Genomic DNA, 17,246 nt, shown 5'->3' with positions numbered 1-17,246 from the left:
ACCGCCGTGATGAGGCGTTGCATCGGCGTAAAGGACAAAGTTTCTGCAATCGGTGTTCTTGGTTGCGGTGGTGGCACAGGGAATCTTGACGGCGGATGATGGATGGTTAGGGCAACGGTCGAGCATAACGGCATGGTTTCTATGGAATGACGAAAACGAAAAATGAAAGTGATGGTGCATCGATGGTCTGGCAGGAGAAGCTACTGTCGTGCATCAGGTGTATGGTAAAGAAGAACGCGCCAACTTTTCAATTATTCAAACATAAGAATTGCTGAACCAATATCCAATTTTATATTTGAAATAGATGTAGGTGGTCTCCACCCTCTAGGGGTAAAAGATTAAAAAAAGACGACCCAAAAATGCAATTCAATTGCAAAGTTGTTGACTTATTTATTGCAACACATACCATGAGGACTTCAATCTAGTCTCTGTGCATCCAGAGTACTAAATGTGTAAAATCATTCAGGGTAAGTAAGTAATGATCTTCTTGTTTGAATTGATGTCTTTCTGTTTGGTTTTCCATTTATATTGTCTAGCTTCTCTTGTGTGGCTGTATTGTAGTGATAGCCGTTGGTTTTGGGAAGATAGTTTGCTTACTTCGGTTGAAACTGAAGTGAAAAATTTAAGACTAACACCAGCAATTGAAATTCTTAACAAGATTGTAGTATGAAAATTATCCCAAAGTAACCATGTTGCTAACAATATTGTCCAAATGAATCAAGCCTTTTTGTATATCAGGAAAACTTATTTTCTTCCATGAATAATTTTGTCAACAATATAATCATTTTCTTGAGTAACTTGGTACTCCATTCTAATAAGAAACATGCTATATATTGTCATTTGATTGCATCTGACAATGATTCCTATATGGACAAGAGCTTAATCTGATTTCTATAAGCTGCTATCCAGGCAAAGAATCAAAGATGGATCTGAAATCCTGTTAATGAAGGACCAGCAGGACACAGTATGAATGCATCCTTCTTTTTCTTTTCTCTCTTTCCTTGGCTGTTAATTTGAATCAGTGTTGGATACAAAGTTATTTGAGATGTTTGATCATTGATGTCTTCTTTTCCAGTTATTGTGGTTTAGCGACAGGGAAAGATCTACAGAGTGCACATATTTCAAACTCAATGGCATATTCCTTTTCTGCTCAAGTTTCTCAAGTAAAATATTCTGTATTGGTTTGTCTCTTGCTTGTTTCTAAGTTGGTGTGTGCAGCGGCAAATGCAAACTCAAACGGTACTTCATGCCGAGATGCATCTCTTTCTAGACATGCTCCTCAAAAAAAGCATGAAGTCTTTGTTAACTTCAGGGGTGATGACATCCGCGATGGTTTCCTCAGCCATTTGGTTAAGGCTTTATCTCGTGAAAAGATAATCTATTTCGTAGATGATCACATTGAGACAGGAAATGAAATACCGGATACCCTTCTTACCGCAATTGAAGAGTCATTCATTTCATTGGTTATATTCTCACCAAACTATACTTCTTCACGTTGGTGTCTGGATGAGCTTGTGAAAATACTTCAGTGCAAAGAAAAAGATAGCCACATTGTGATACCAGTTTTCTACAGTACTGTAAAGGTCTCTCATGTACGCAATCAAAGTGGAACTTTTGGTGCTCCATTTGTTGAACATGAAAAGAAGTATACCTCAGTCAGGATTCAAAGCTGGAGAAGTGCTTTAAACAAATCTGCTGATTTAGCTGGATTTACACAAAAAAAAATGTAAGTTATCACCTGTCAAATAAATGATGTTCAAGAGTTGCCCTCTGGTATTCATTTTAGAGTTATAAAAATGTTATGTGTACACTAGAAATCAGTTATCACTTATCAAATCAGGCAGAATGTATTTGTGTATATTTATACATATTGATTCAAACATTTTTTCAGCTAATAATCAGGCAACAGTATATTCAAAGTTTTTAACAATAAGATGAGAATCTTTTTCGTGGAACATTAAATATGTATTTCTATACAGTTGTTGACTTTTGGTGTACACGTAGTATGATTTTTATAGCTTAATATGTAATTTGGTTTGTTGGAACTGATATGATATCGGTTTTGATCTTTCGGGACATCCCAAATCTTTGAGACACTAAATTTCACGAATATTACATAAATCTTTTAAAAATTAAATTACATGTTATTTACTCTTAAATTTGTAATAATGTCATTAGATTTTCTCATTCTTTTGTTATATAGGACTGAAGCTGATTTAATTGAAAAAGTCATCAAATGTCTCTTAGAGAAATTGAATGACCGACAGCAAGTTAACTCAAAAGAACTTGTAGGAATTGGCAAACCAATTTCACTTTTGGAATTAATATTAAGCCCAACATTAGAGGATGTTCGGGTCATTGGAATTTGGGGCATGCCTGGTATGGGTAAGACAACTCTTGCACTAGAAGTGTTTGATAGATTACGTTCCAAGTTTGAAGGTTCTTGTTTTTTGGAAAACGTAAGAGAGAACTCAGGCAGAAAAGGAGTGCATGCATTAAGGAATCAACTTTTTTCCGAACTGTTAGGAAAACAAGATTTAAAAATTGATGGCTCACATGGATTACCCCATTTTCTTCAGAAAAGACTCTGTCACATGAAAGTTATTATTGTTCTTGATGATGTCAATGATTTTCAGCAAGTAAAAGTTTTATTTGGAAAACGAGAATGGTTTTGCCCTGGTAGTAGAATCATTGTAACATCCACAGATAAGCAAGTACTTGCTAAAGAAGTTGATTATATATACAAACTTGAGCCGTTGCAGTTTGATGAAGCACTTCAGCTCTTCAATCTGAATTTCTTCACGCAAAAACATCTTGAAAGCGAGAGTTATGCGCTGTTGGCGAGGGTGATCAAGTATGCTGAAGGCATTCCATTTGTTCTTGATGTTTTGGGTTACCTTCTTCATGAAAAAGACAGAGAAGTGTGGGAAAGCCTATTAGAGAAACATAAAATAGTGCCTATTAGAGAAGTGCATAATGTGATGAGACGTAGTTACGATGAACTTGATCGTGAGGAGAAAAAGATATTCTTGTATGTTGCGTGTTTTTTCAATGGGTTGAATTTGACAGTTGGTGACATACAAATGTTATTGAAAGATCATGTTAATTCAGTGGCTGCTGGGTTAGAAAGGCTGCAAGATAAATGCCTTGTACATATTTCTCAAGAAAATATTGTATCAATCCATGGCATTGTTCAAATAACGGCTTGGGAGATTGTTCGGCAAGAATATATTGAAGACTCAGGAAAGCAAATTCAATTACAGGGGCCTAACGAGATTTGTCAATCCCTAGATGACAAGGTAAAGGCTAGAAATTGTATAAAATTAAAATTACATTTGTGCATGATTTTTCTGAAAGCCATATCTATATGAAAATTCTTGCAAATAACTTGGAATTTCATATTCAATGATAAGAGAATTCTGTGCTTATCTCTCTGTAAACAACTGGAGACCTATATCACAACTTCGCTAGTAATATCTTATTTTCTATTTTACAGCATGAATTGCCTAGCACTTCGTATGTGAATTCTATGTATGGATATGGATGAAAACTTTGAAAAGTCATGTTCAGATAACAAAATTCTAAAAATATTTGTCAGATTTTAATTATTTCATCTTAGCAAAGTATGTTGCAGAGCATGTTTGACATTTTTTTAATGTGTTGCAGCTAAGTCGTGAAACAATTGCTAACTTTAGGAAGGGAACCTGTAGTTCCTCAACAGACCTGTATCTTCATCCGGGGCCGGAATATTTGCATAATGGGCAAAGATATGATGATCTAACAAATTATACTCCTGAATTCTCGGAGCAGGTAAACAATAAAATGACTCAAGATACTTGAGAATGGGAGGTTGCATCATGTTTTAATTTTTTATTTTTTTATTTTTTTTTGCACGAAAAAAAAATTTGAGAAAGTTTATCAAACAATGATACAAGATAGTATTTCAATTAGTCTTCTCAAACTATCTCAACTCAGATCCAATAATTTAATAACTTCAAATATCTTTTCTTAATCTTTTCCATGCTATGCAATTATTCAAATCACAAAGGATTTAAGTTTGTATATTCTCTTCTCAAGTCTTCTCAGGCTAAGCTCTTTGGTTATCGATTCGTGTTACAAAAGGAAGTATATGATTGTGTGAGAAACACTCAAACTTCTTAGGTTTCTTCCAGGGTATTGTCTTAAAGTAGGAACACTTAGTTTGTGTTTGAGAATATGGTTCTACATATATTATGATAGACGTAGATTACAAACACTAATCTATTCTTTTCTGAGCTATGGAGATTTTCTATCAAAGAAAGATGAACAACACGAAAAAAATTATGAATACCTAGTAAATTGTGAATGTTGAAAGCCTTTTTCCATCTTTGCCACTTGATTCCTTGAATTACATAGAAATGAGACATGCTTTTGGCATGTACAAACTTTTTTTTTCTATTTACAATAAGTTTCATAAAAAGCAATATAGAGGAGAGAGAAAAGCTTGCTTCAATCAGTTCAAGCTTGGTGAGCAATTGAGCATGCTCATTTTGGAGCCAAAACATATCCTTTGTGAGTAGTGGCTTTTTGAGGTCTTTCGGATAATACCTCAGCTTCTGGGGTCTGGAATTGTGACATCTAACTTCCGAGATGGGATGAAAGCTCAAATTTATGCTCTTAGATGATTGCTTTACAAGTATGCCCTTCCGAAATATTAATAAGACTTGTTTGGTTACACTCTTGAAAAAAACAAATGTGTACTCAAACAAAGAGTTAGATAACACATTAAATAATTTTTTTGAATTATATTTGTATTGTATTAATCATCAAAACTAAATTTGGGATAATATAGAGCTAACAAATAAGACACAAATTTTCTTTTTAACTCGAATTGACCTATCTCTTTCTTCCTTATTAGTTCAAATTTAACATAGAAACTAAAGAGATCCATTATTCTAAAAATATTTCTACAAATGATTTAAATTATTTAATTTTATTTAGCAAAATATGTTGCATAGAATGTTTAACATTTTCTTTTATTGTGTTGCAGCTAAGCCCTGAAACATTTGCTAACTTTAGCAAGGGCACCTGTAGTATCCCAACAGACCCAAATCTTCACATTGGACCTGAATCTTTGCATAATGGGAAAAGATATGGTGATCTGGCAAATTATACTCCTGAGTTCTCGCTAGAGCAGGTGAACAGGGTACACATTTTCTTTTTAACTCAAATTCGTTGCATTCTTGGTTATTTTTTCTTAATTTAATGTAGGTACCTGAGACACTGATTATTCCAGAGCAAGATGCTCCTCCTTCATACCCAAAGACATCACCACCAGCTCCTCAAATAAAATATGATGTTTTCATCAGCTTTCGTGGCACAGATATTCGTACAGGTTTCCTTAGCCATTTGACTAAGGCATTATTCCGGAAGCAAATTGTCAGCTTCATGGACAATGAGCTTGAGCCAGGGGATAAAATTTCACAAAATCTTCTCCAATCAATTGAGGCATCGTTGATTTCGTTGGTCATATTCTCTGAGCGTTATGCTTTTTCTCGTTGGTGCTTGGATGAGCTTGCGAAAATAATGGAGTGCAGAACAAAATACGGACAGATTGTTATTCCTGTTTTTTATAAAGTGCATCCGTATGATGTACGACATCAAAAGGGGACTTTAACCAATGCATTTCATGCATATGAGAAATACATTGGTGAGGAAAATGTGCAAAGATGGAGATCTGCTTCTAAGGAGTTAACTACTTTACCAGGATTTGTTTCATCAACGTTTAGGTAATGTTACTTTTCCGAACAATAGTTAAAATGTTCTCATAATTGATTATTTAAAATTACTTGTATCATATACTCCCTCCATTCCATATTGATGAATAATTCTTTATGAAGTTAATGTTCTCATAATTGGTATTCATTGATCTGAGTGTTCTGGAAAAGTTAAAATGACATAAATATGGAATAGAGGGATTATATGCATATGTTGTTTTGGTTGAAAGTTATACACATCTATGAAACCATCTATTGGCCATGTTCATATATTCTTTTGGCTCTCATATAGTTGAACTTCCTTCTCAGTTAAAATGAACACTACCTAACTTCTGCATTAAGCTTATGGAGCAGTCAAACACTTTTTTGGGTTTTTCTTTTTGGTGGTGGTGGCCTTCCTACAATTTGTAGGTTGATCCTTGAATACAAAAGGAATCATTGAAGGGATTCTAATATCCTTGAAGACTTCCTTCCTTGGACCCATGGCCAATTCTCCACATTCAACAGAATGTTGAGAGGCCAAGATTCTCACAAGTTGTTGGGATGCCTACAATGTACATTATATCGTATCAGTCTCAATACTATTGTATTCCCATGATGTTCTTTTCCCTAGAACCTCCTCAACTCTTCTATTACTAACTCCACTTGTCACACTAGCTTCAAATAGAGACAAAACAAAAGTGATGTAGGAAGCATTGCTCTTCTTAGCTTCAGTGAGAACTCTTTTCTTCTTCCCCTACTCACAAAATCGTCTTAGTAGGTTTGGTGAAGGAGAAGCTATAGAAGCTTCATCCTAGTTTCTTTCTAAGGTGGCTTCACCAGCCCTAGCCACTTCAAATTCTCCTTGAGCTCTTTCTAAGGTACCCATATATATCAGCATGACTTACTTTAGATTATCTATGAAGCTTAACAGATATATCAGTTCTTGGCACTTCATAAATTACTTGTGCCTGCTCAACTGCTGAGGTTGTTTGAACACCCTTAGGGGCTTCAGAAGTCTCAGATTGAGTCTTTTGAGCCTTAGAACCTCTTCTCAGAGCTTCTCCAATAGTTTCATTAGATGACTCAGAACTCTCAAGTTCTATCACAATCTTTCTTTTCGCAGCCCTGTGTTCACCCTCGAAGTCCTTAGAGAAACAGTTTTAGGTGAAGGAATGGGTGGCTGAGAGACTGCCTTCTGAGGTTTACTGCTTTCAGCTTCAGCACCAGTGTCATGAATGATTTGAGTTCTAAGTCTTGTTGTAGCTACCAGCTTGAGCATTGGTTGCCTTAAGACACTAGGATAAACCTCAACAACTTTCACAGACTGTCTTGGTGGTGAAGGAGCCTTCTGAGATTATGGTTTAGGGCCTTCATTTCTGTGCTTGCTTCTTTTTCTCCCAAATCTGAGGTTCCTTAGCGACAACCATCTCAGAAACTTGACTTTTGAAGGTGCTGAAAGAGAACAACTCTATTTTATATATATACAACTCCTCAGACAAGTCCATTCCATTGTGCTAAAAAACAACAGTGAGCCGCATTCCATATCGCGCACCAACATTCTTCCTTGTGTCAACTTACCCTTTCCTTAGCATATGCTCCATGATGAAGTGAGGAAGATTGATGCTCCTTACGATGAGAAGACAGAAATAGAGAAGCCTATGGGGTCAGTACATTGGCATTCCTCTTTTGGGGCAGAATGGTGCTGTGAATCACATGTACTAAGCTGTTGCCCTAGGTGGAAGCTGTGTGGTATGGATTTTCTCAATTTCCATAACCTTCCCAGTGAGCACCAAGTGGACATTCTCAGCATCAGTCCCTACATCATCTAAGAAATCCTCCTTGTTTAGACATTCAACTCCAGCATTCACCGATCCAGCGATCTCAGCCAAATCATACAGTTAAAGGGTGAAGTGCCTATCTTGCACGAAGAATCTCAGGTAGCTATTGCCCTCCTTCCTCTTAAGAAGCAGTTGAAGGCCCTTACTAGGTAGTAGACCTTTCACAAGGCTATAAACCTTCTCCATTGCTAAAACTGCAAAGCCTCCTCCACCATAGGAATTCCATTTAAAACATTTAGTGGCAACACTTTTCCAGGGCATACATCCCTTTGATTGAACTTAGTCCCGTACAGATTCTGCTTTGCTTCTGAAGTAAACATCTTATGGTCATATTCCCTTCTTGAGGGGATATGGATTCCATGAATGTTTTGTTGATCCATGGTGTATAGAGAAGATTGGGAGATGAAAAGAAGGTGATGATGAAGTGAGTAGAAGGTTTGAGAAAGAAGAGAGTGAAGGTCCAATTTTAGGATTGGTAAAGAGTGGCAAATAGAAGGTTGAAAATGTGTATTTGAAGGTGTGATGAGAGAGAATGTATGTGTTTCAAAATTTGAACATTCGTAACTGACACTCAAATCTTGTGTCGGTAACTTCTCACATCTCAAATTACCATCTTAACCACTCGTATTCAAACAGATTCAATTTAAAAAAAAAAACGATTTTCAAAACAAAATGCAATTGGTTTAATTGAACAATAAGCAAAAACTTGACACAAGATGTTTGAGAGAAAGATAGGGGGGAGTAATACAATGACAACAGAGGCAGAGGGTGTTTGGAGGAGATCTAGCAATGGCGGAAAGCGATGATAACTAAAACGAAGCATATTTGAATGCTCACAAACTCAACATGACGATGATAGAGCTGATCCAAACGTGACATACATACAGGAGGAAGAGGAGGTAGAGGGAAGAAGGAAGAGGGCGACGATGACAGGCGAGGAACGCGAAGGAGCATGAAGTCAAGGGCGGCCGGGAGGAGGTTGAGGCGGAAGGAGAAGGGGCACGGCGTAGATTCGCAGAGAGACGTAAGGTGGGGGGGGGAGGATTAGGGAAGTCAAAACAAGAGAAAGGGAGGGAGAGGGAGAAGAGGGGAGGTGACAAAAAGAGCGAGGGGGAAGAGGAGGGAAGGCGGCAAAGAGAGGCAAGGAGGAGGATGAGAGGTGTCAGATTTGGGTGGGAGGTAGGGAGGATCAGTGGAGGGTGAGAAGAAGGAAGGTATGAGGAGAAAAGAGGTGAATTAATGTTAAAAGATGATGGATAAAATTGGAAATAAGAAAAGAGGATTAGAATTGGAAATAAGAAAAGAAGATAAGGGAAAACGTGTCTTACAAACTATGTCCATGTTTAAAATATGTATCTCAGCTTGAAGGAGAAGGAGAGACACTTGTGTGCACTTGTGTGCCACTGTGTTTATTGAAAATTTGTGTTTCATCTAACAAATGGTGGACGTGCCACTGTTTTTATGTCTCTGGTAGACATAGACACTAACCAAACACTATCAGTGTTCACGGAATAGAAACAGAGAAGCAACGAGGAAGATACTGATTATTCAAGATGGCCTAAGATAGAAAAGCCAAGAAGAGGTCATGAAGACTACCAAGGAAGAGAAGAGTGGGGGGAGAAAGTAAGAATCACACTGGGAACATGAGGAGGAGCCTAAAATGATTACATAAAACAAATGAATGACCTACCTCTAGTCACTTTGGTAGGAGAGGAACTGGGTCAACTAGTGGATGATTGGGTCAGTGAAGGTATCTTAAGGACAAAGAGCCAAAGAACGAGAAACAAGATCTAAACTTTTGTATTATGCATGAATCAGGAGCTCATAAGCTAAACGATTGTCTTCGCTTGAAAAATGTATTTTATAGTCAATTGAAAGGAGAGAGAGATGTTTGAATCACAACTTTAGTAAGAACAATGTATCCATGAGCCAAGAACCAAAAACCAAGAAACTGGTGATAAATCCTAGTTTCTCTAATATCTTGCTATCTATGAATAGAGACTATATTAGCCAAAGTATGTTATTTTCTACTATCAATCGATGATTAGCATCTTTTCAATATGCACTTCCTTTTATTGACAATATTGATTTAAGTTAAGTAGATGTTTTCAAAAGATAAACTCCTATCCATATAATTGGTGGAGACCCTAGCCTAAATGGCCCAAATGGGGTTAGACAAAGGATAATTCCCCACCCATAAAATGGTGGAGGCCCTAGCCTAAAAGGCCGAAATAGGGCTAGATAAAAAGCAAGTCTCCATTCAACAAAATGGAAGGAGGCCCTGGCTTTAGGGTTAGATAGAGCTGGTAAGGATAATCTCCATCGATAAAGTGGGTAGAGGCACTGTCCTAAATAGGTCAGAATAGGGCTAAATAAAAAAAAGTAATTACCCATTCATAAAGTGAATGGAGACCTGATCTTAATGCTGGAATGGAGCTAGTAAAGAAAACGTCCCATGTAGCAAAAGTAGTTGGTTGCTTTGGTCACAAGTTTTTTAAATTTAAAAAATGACTAAATATTAAACATAAATTAGTCATGATAATAGCATTGAAGTTTACACATTTTGTCTGATATCTTATGTTTGTTGCATAGGAATGATGATGAGCTTATTGAAAAAATCATCCAACACGTGAATAATAGGTTGAAAAGAATGCGCCAAGTTTATTCAAGAGCACTTGTTGGAATTGGCAAATCAATTGCTCGTGTAGAATTCTTACTACGCGAAGAGCCAGAAAACGTCCGTGTGATTGGGATTTGGGGAATGGGTGGTATAGGAAAGACAACAATTGCTGAAGAAGTTTATAACCTACTGTGTGATGAATACGAAAGTGTTGTTTTTCTAGGAAACGTAAGGGAAGAATCCCTGAGACATGGAATAATTTATTTGAAGAGTGAACTCTTCTCCAAACTCTTAGGTGAAAATCTTGAAATTTACACACAAAATGGATTGCCTACTTATGTTGAGAAGAGAATTGGTCATATGAAGGTTCTTATTGTTCTTGATGATGTTGCTGAATCAGAGCAATTGAAAATTTTAGTTGGAAATCCTCAATGGTTTGGATCAGGAAGTAGAATTATTGTAACAAGTAGAGATAGGCAAGTGCTTGCAAACTATGCTTCTGATAATGCTGTGTACAAGGTGGAACCATTGGATTTTGATGAAGCACTTCAGCTTTTCAATTTGATTGCATTTCAACAAAATCAAGTTGAAAAGTATAGGGTGCTAGCAGAGAGGGTGGTCAATTATGCAAAAGGCATTCCACTGGTTCTAAAGACTTTGGGTCATCTACTTCATGGAAAAGATAAGAGGATATGGGAAAGAGAATTAGAGAGACTTGGGAAGATATCGAATAAAAAGGTTTTTGATATGATGAGGCTGAGTTATGACGACTTAGATCGCCAGGAAAAATCCATATTTTTGGATATTGCATGCTTTTTTGACGGAATAAAGTTGGAAGTGAATTACCTAAAAACTTTATTGAAAGATGGTGAATATCAAGTACATGCAGCATTAAAAAGACTTGAAGATCTAGCTTTCATAACCATTTCTAAAGAGGATGTTGTAACAATGCAATATATTATACAAGAAATGGCTTGGGAGATTGTTCACCAAGAATCTGTTGAAGAACCTGGCAAGCATAGTCGATTATGGAATCCAGATGACATTTATCATGTACTGAAATATAATCAGGTAAAGGCCAAACTTCTTTATAACATATATGTTAGTTATATCATAGAGAAAAATTTAATACTTAAAATGTGATGTACATTTTTTTTTTGTTATTATTATTTGGGTAAGTTACACTTGGACCTACTCCGAAGGTTTATCAAAACCACACACAACAAACACCCCTCTATTTGATTAATTTGCACTCACCTCCCTTGCATTACACTAACTGCATATCTAAACAAAAAACTTATTCTTTTTTTAACCTTTCGGGTTGTATAAAAATACCACTGTGTCGGTATACCTTATCCATTTTGCCAGGAAAATGGATATCCCCAGAAAATATTTGTAATTCAATCTTTTTTTTTTCTTCTCCATTCGCACCAATCTGCCTACTCGACTTCTTATATGAAAAGTGATTGGTGTATTTGTTTCAATAATACTGCTGTTGCTTACCATTATGGAAGAAGATTCGGATAAAAAAGACACTTCTTTGGGAATGAAAAAAAAAAAAAAACCAATCTACTTTGGTTTGGTATTTTGGTTTACATTCTTTGACTCCTTCGTATTCAATTAAATCCTTTTTTTTAAATAGTGGGGGGAGGGGGGTGTTCTAATAGTCTTATATTTAGGAATTCCCCAAGCAGTGGGAGGAGCCCAGCCCACGGCTCTAACCGCGTGCCTGTTGAAAAATGAGCTGGTGACTCATAGGCAGTGGCTTGGTTAAGGGAAACCACCGCAGCCGTAGTGTTTTCCATAGCGGTGAGTCCTTCCCTCTTTCTTAAAGAGAAGGGAGCCACCAATAGCTATGAGCTGCTGTAAGCGCTCTTGCACTAGTACTGTATCACTACACTAAGAATAGAGGAAGTACGAGCAGAAAGTCAAAACTAGGCGCTCTTCGCCTTTCAAGATATTTCGTATAGAGAGAGATTTCCTATTGCCCTGCCTTCAACAGAATTAATGGCACCAACTGATTCAACAACAGGTCTTCAAGCCTCACTCCATTTCCTTTATATGTTGATGACCGGTTCAAAGACTCTGTTGGTGATAATGTAACTAACAGATCTTTATACATGTGTTTGTCACCTTTGTTTAACGTTTTTTATTTATTTTACTTTATTCAATTCAAATGACATAAATACCCTTCATACTAACATTAAAAGGAGTTTTTGTTATTGTTTTTCTCTCTCTACAAATTCTCTATTCATAGAGCAATTGTGGGGGACTAAAAATGACCTTTTACAACCAATTTTTAGTGCAATTTCAATTTTATGATGCAACAGAGGAGACATATATACTGGTCAAATATAGGTGGTGTGTGTAATTTTGATAAACTTGAGAGAGTATGAATGTAATTTGCTGTTTTATTATTATTTTTTGACTATACTTTCCTAGCAGGGGACAGAGGCCATTAGAAGCATAAGCTTAAACTATTCAGAAACAACCACTCAGGACATCCAGTTAAGCCCTTGGGTATTTTCTAAGATGAATAACTTGCAATTTCTTGACTTCTATGGAAAGCATGACCTCATAAGGTTGCCTCAAGGGCTTCAATCATTGCCAACTGGAATAAGATATCTTCGCTGGACTTATTACCCTCTTAAATCTTTACCAGATAAATTTTCAGCTAAAAACCTTGTTATATTGGAGTTACCATATAGTCAAGTGGAAGAACTTTGGCATGGTGTCCAGGTAATTATGTTAATATATATTCACTGTCACTTTTGCTTATTGAGAATTATTTGTACATAATAGTTTTGTTGCTAACTAGTGTAGTAAAAACATTTTCATTCGTTTGATGCTTACTTAGGAAAAAGGATGTAACCCAAGCTCGAATAAGGGAGGAATTGCCTTACTTCCCATTGTTTGCCATCTAATTTAATTAATGAAACAATTGTTTGAAGTATTTCTAAGGGGAAATAAAATTGTTCTTGCCTTTTAATTGCTGCTGAAAACTTAAACTTTGTCAGGCTCCTAGTAATTTTAATGCCATTGTTGAGTATTGAATAAGGTAGAGGATAAAGAACTTATTTGCTCTAAAAACACCTATAAATCTAATCTATATATGAAATAAAGCACTTCAATATCTGATATTATAGTTTGTTTTGATTGGTACAGAATCTTGTAGCTCTGAAGGTCCTTAAGGTCCCTTATTCCTCACAATTGAAGGAGATTCCAGACTTATCAAAAGCCACAAATCTTGAGGTAATGGATCTCAAATACTGTATACATTTGACTGGTATGCATCCTTCTGTCTTCTCTCTCAACAAGCTTGAGATATTGGATCTGAGTTGGTGCACTTCCCTTACCAATCTTCAAAGCAGTACTCACATGATATCTCTTCGTTATCTGAGTCTTTCTCACTGCAAGAGATTAAAGAAATTCTCACTGACATCAAAAAATATGATTGAACTGGATTTACGACACACGTCTATCCAAGAACTTCCCTCATCGATTGGATATCAAAGTGAACTTGAGAAGCTTCATTTAGCCAACTCTGACATCAAGAGCTTGCCCACAAGCATCAAGCATCTTACAAGTTTGAAATATCTTGACGTAAGCAATTGCAAGAGCCTTGAAACTCTGCCAAAACTTCCCATCTCTGTGGAAACATTAGATGCAGATAACTGCACGTCTTTAAAGACAATGCTGTTCCCTATCATCAATGAACAAATGAAGGAGAACAAGAGAAGGGTTGTGTTCTGGAACTGTTTGATGTTGCATGAACAATTTCGCAATGCTATTGCGTTGAATGTTCATATCAACATCGTGAGATTTGCAATGCGACATTTGTCCGTGCTAGGACAAGATCATGTTGAAGATTCCAACAATCATGGAGCACACAAAGCCTCGTATGTTTTACCCGGGGAGCACCGTTCCGGAGTGGCTAGAGTATCAGACAACAACAGATAACCTTACCATTGATCTCTATTCTACTCCATATGCCCCGAATTCGAGCTATGTTTTGTGCTTCGTTGTTCCTAAGGTTCCATCAGAGGGTTTCATGTTGTTGTTTTCCATCAGTGACAATGAAGGTGAGAGTGTAGAGGTGTCCTTGGATAGATCACCAAGTGTGATTTCATCAGACCATGTGTGTTTGATTTATGACCAACGTTGTGCAAACTTCTTGAAAAGAAAAGTTCAAACTCGAAGAATGTTCCAAATCAATGTCTCGGCTGTGTCGATATCTGCTGGATTGGAGAATGTGACTGTGCAGTTGAAAGGGTTTGGAGTCCACCTGGTAAACCCTTTGGAACATCAGATTTTCAGTTAAGAAATGGAACTTTGGGTTATGGTTACTGGATCCTAGCTATTGCAAAACGAATTCCACCGAGAGGAATTGAATTTGGAAATGATATCTTTGATAAACATTATTGTTACATATGATCTCGTGCTATTGATTTTGATAGTGTTAATAACTGGTGTAAAATCTTTTCTAAACATAGCTTTTTGGGATGCGAGGGGTTTTGCTTTCTGGGGGTGCGGGGATTGGGAGGTTTTTGATGATGAACAATAAGTGCAAAAGGCAAAGGATGGATTTTGTGGGGGTGATGGAGACAAAAAAGAAAAAAAAAAGGATGTTATGTCTACAGATATAGCAACAAGATTTAGGGAGGAAGTGATATGCATTCGGTGGCTATTGAATCTGTGAACCACACAGGAGGAATCTTGTGAATATGGCACAATGATTTTATGGAGTGTTCGGGTCATTAAAGGGATGAAATGGGTGGCAATGATAGGAAGATTGAAGGAGTTCAAATTTGTTTGTGCTTTTTGTACTGTTTATGGTCCACCTTTGGCGAAAGAAAAGATGATTTTTGGGAGGATCTATCAGCATTGAAGGAAGAATGTTGGATCAGGACATGGCTGTTGGTTAGTAATTATTTTACGGAAGGTGCTGAAGGGAAGGAATTACCTAGCCATTTATCAATGAGGTTTCTTTAGGCGTATCAAATGCTCGTTATTGTAGTGGTATATTAAACACCCGTTCAATCTTGATAAAATAGTAGATAGATAAATCTCCTACGTAGTGTGAGCAAGACTAGCCACAAGTACAAATGTATGACCAGATTAGAATCCATATTTGCAATCTCTCTAGTTGTATCTCTCAATTAATTGTTTTAAAAAAAATTATTTCTGGTAGTTTTTTTAAATTTATAATTAGGTCTTTACATTTTAGAAGTTTTTAATTGGATCTTTGTACTGATTGTAAATTTATCATTAGATTTTTTTAATGGTAAACGTTACAAAAATGTTTTCATTCATCTCATACCATTAGTGAACATGTCTATTAAGCTAAAAGTGTTTCGAAGGGTAAGGATGTGAATACAAATTTAAAACTAGTGTAGGAATCAATTAAAAATTTTTAAAGTGTAAGGACTAACAGAGTAGTTTAACATTTTAAAAATTCTCTTACTTTATTTATCTTATTAATTGCGAAAGATTTTTGTCAAAGTTTTTAACACTCAATTCTTGAAATTTGATCTTCTCATCTTTTTTGAATGGTTTTATAAAGTATGATCTTTTATCATTTAATATTTTTTTTCACATTTTTTTGTCTTACTTAAATATATTTCCAATGTTTGATTTTAGTTCAATTTTATTTTAGGTCTCATAAAATATTACATAAGTATTTGTAGGGCTATATATCAAAAATTGATTGAAGACTCGATGTGAGAGTTGTCACTCTAATGTCTGGTTTCAACTCAATTTAAATTTATATTATTTTTAATTATTTTATTTAATGGATTATAAAATAGCAACATTTAATTTGGTTGCTCCAAAAGATGGGATGTTCATTCGCCGGAGTGGTTTGATTCACTTAAGGAGACCTTGCACCTTATCCAGAAGGATTCAGCTATTGCCTTGGCTTCTTAGCTTTGTTTGTTGTCTTTTTTTTTTTGTTGAGTTTTTTTTTCTTTCTCTTTCCTTAGACCAAAAAAAAAAGTGATACGGTCTTGTTTTACTAATACTAGTCTCATTACTATAAATATTAAAAATAATAACTAAAAATTATTATATTCAAATTGCTTTAAGATGAGAGATGACGCTTTATGACAAAAGTAATTTGTCATTAAAAATAGATTTGACCATTCAACCTTAAAATGAGTATTTCAGACTAGTTGTAAGGAAAGAATACGTCATAAGAAAAAGGAGATTATGATGATAAGGAAATATAACAATAAATTAGAATGAATAAGAAAAATAGGGCACAAGCTCTAGTTAGCAACTTAGCATTGGCAAGAAACTTTTAATCGAGTCCAAAGGTTGAGTGTGTTTGTCTATCATTAACTTGGAAGAGGATGGGGACTTGCAAGTTTGAGAGTAAAATCTTGAATTGAGTCTAGGTTTCATGCCACAGCATTGACAATCCCAATTCTACAATACAAAAGATTCCTTTCATTCTTGAAACCGCTTCTAAAATATGAGCTCTAATGCATAGTACAACCCTGTGGGAAAGTACATCTGGGAAGGAAGGGATGCACTCGCTATAAGGAAGAAGAAACAAACTCGTGCAATATTCTCCAGGCACAAAAACTCTAACTGCCACACAAAGTGTCAGACTTAGATTAATCACAGAAACCATAACCAACTAACAAAGTTATTAGTTGTATACGGCCATTGACATTTTTGCTCTCATCTTTACTTTCCAAAAAAAAACTCTTGGAGATGAACGGTTAGAGTTGAAACAATAGCCTTTCTTAGTATTCGTCAAAATTCAATCCCCACCTGAATCTATGCTAGAGCCTCTCTGCGAGTTAAACCCCAAAGTGATCTCTGAGATTCACGGTTTGCACCAATTTAGTCTCTGACTTACCAATTGCACCATTTATGTCCCCGACTTTGTAAAAATTGCACCAAAGTCGTCCCTAGCCACATCTCCGGGCAAATTAATGAACGCCAGCAGTGACCTGGCACTGAGAAGCCACGCTGGCGTAGATAACGGCAAGTTGAGGTGGCAATTGAAACTGTTTGACCCAATGTGGTCCCTATACCTAGTTT

At 36.2% G+C, this 17,246-nt stretch overlaps 1 pseudogene; it reads left to right on the top strand.

Moving 5' to 3' along the window:
* The first annotated feature begins 799 nt into the window (after positions 1-799).
* LOC112710430 (disease resistance protein RML1B-like) lies at positions 800-15,386 on the top strand (annotated as a pseudogene).
* The last annotated feature ends 1,860 nt before the right edge of the window (positions 15,387-17,246 follow it).

The sequence above is a fragment of the Arachis hypogaea genome, chromosome 9 (assembly GCF_003086295.3).
Source record: "Arachis hypogaea cultivar Tifrunner chromosome 9, arahy.Tifrunner.gnm2.J5K5, whole genome shotgun sequence".
NCBI classification, from domain to species: Eukaryota; Viridiplantae; Streptophyta; class Magnoliopsida; order Fabales; family Fabaceae; genus Arachis; species Arachis hypogaea.
This window is presented reverse-complemented; position numbering and strand designations above follow the sequence as displayed.